Genomic DNA, 2,063 nt, shown 5'->3' on the forward strand with positions numbered 1-2,063 from the left:
TTAATAAATGCTCATATAAATTTTATATATTTTAAATATTTTGCTAATATTAGTAAATACTAATATAAGTAAATAAGTTTTTAATATTTTACATATTTTTAATAATAAATATTAGTAAATACTAATATAAGCGAATAAGCTTTATAGGCCAGGATGTGCTGCCTCTCCCACTCCATCCTCCCCAGCTGGTGGGATGAGCATGGCTGGGGTAACAAAGACATGGCAAAGGTGCTGATGAGAAGGGCACTGACGGAATAAAAGGCTTTTCTTTCCTTTCATAAAATTCCAGGCTGGGTCTGACACAGTGGGTATTTTTTACCATCATGTTCTGACTAGTTCTGAGCACATGGAATGGAACATGCAGTACCACAGTCCAATTTCATTATTCATCAGAGAATTTCTGCCTAATATCTAATCTAAACCTATGCCCTTCCAGCTCAAAACCATTCCTTGTGTGCTGTCCCTCCATCCCTTGTCCAAAGTCCCTCTCCAGCTCTCCTGGAGCCCCTTTAGGCTCTGGAAGGGGCTCTAAGATCACCCAGAGACTTCTCTTCTCTGGGCTGAACATTCCTAACTCACTCAGCCCATAAATGAAACTGAGCACTAACCAAACACACTAATTTTCAAAACAATTTTATCTCTATGTAGTCCTCTACAACATTACTACAGAGAGAATCTGCATCACATTTCAAAAAGTAAATAGCTGTATCTATAAATTGTCATTTTTGTCCATCCAGACTGGGATGTGAAAGGGCTGCTGTCCCACACCCAGTTTGGAGAAAATGCTTTACACACTGTGAGCCAAGCCATGCCTGTATGAAATACCACCAGCGCTAATTAGCCCTGACTAATTTACCTTCCTCATATTGCTGTGACATCGCTGCTGCGTTTATGCAGCAGATGGGGCTGCGCTGACTCAGCCTCTGCCACTTTTGGGGTTTTTTTGGAGAACTATCTAGAGCCAAGCCTCATTCTCCGGGTAATGTCCAGAGATAAAACACACATAGTCTGAAAAATTATTGTGTTTTCCGCAGGAGCTAAACCAAGTTCTCTTTCCTCAGTCTCTGAGGGACTTGGTGACTTCATTTTCACGCTTGGGAAAAGCATCTCCTGTCACAACTTTGACTTTTCTCAACAAGTATCATGGAAAAGTATAATGAGCTCTATCAACAATAAAGACTCACAGAGTTAATTTCCAATCATTAAAAATGAGTAGAGACTACAGGCAGGATCAGGGCAGTATGTGTATATTTGTTTGTTTGTTTGTTTGTTTATATGCATACCCTAGAGAATTATTTTAGTAATGGCACAAAGGGCATTATTTTCCAGGTAAAATTTCAGAAGTAGGAACAAAATTACTGTCCCCTCTGCTCTGCAAGTGTATCTCTCTATTGCTTTCAATACTGTTTATCTTATTTCATTAAAAAAAATTAAAAGTTTCTGTAGTAGTTTTTGGTGGGGATTTTTTGCTAGAATTCTGGAAGACTGGGAGGAAGGGGGATTACTCTTTGCATTAGAGAATGCAAAGTGTAGGGAGGGAAAAGATTTAGGTGTAATTTTCGGCTCCATGATGCAAATAAATGCAAAGTGCAATGAGGGGAAGGATTAAACTTAATTTTTGACTCCATGATAGAGGCAAATGCAAACTTTATTGAGGAGAAGGATTAAACTATTAACTTCGGGCTCTGTGAGGGGACTGAATGTAAGGTGTAGTGGGGAGAGCGATTCAGGGGTCAACTCTCGGCTCCGTGAGGGGAGTGAACGCCAAGCGTAGCGAGCGGAAGGATTAAACTGTTAACTGTCGGCTCCACGAGGGGAGCAAAGGGAAAGTGCAGTTGGGGGAAGGATTAAAATATTAACTTTAGTCCCTTCCCGACAGCAGCGCAGGCGCGGGGAGCGCCCGTGCCGCCGCCCCTCCCCTCAGCCCCTCAGCGCCTAAGATGGCGGCGGCGCTGAGGCGGCCCCTCCTTCCCTCCCCGCGCCCGCGCTGCGTCACCGCTCCCGCCCTCTCCCTCCCCGCCGCCATTGGCCGCGGGGAGCGCGGGGCGCAGCCAATGGGCGGC

Source organism: Zonotrichia albicollis, chromosome 9, assembly GCF_047830755.1.
Source record: "Zonotrichia albicollis isolate bZonAlb1 chromosome 9, bZonAlb1.hap1, whole genome shotgun sequence".
Taxonomy (NCBI): Eukaryota; Metazoa; Chordata; class Aves; order Passeriformes; family Passerellidae; genus Zonotrichia; species Zonotrichia albicollis.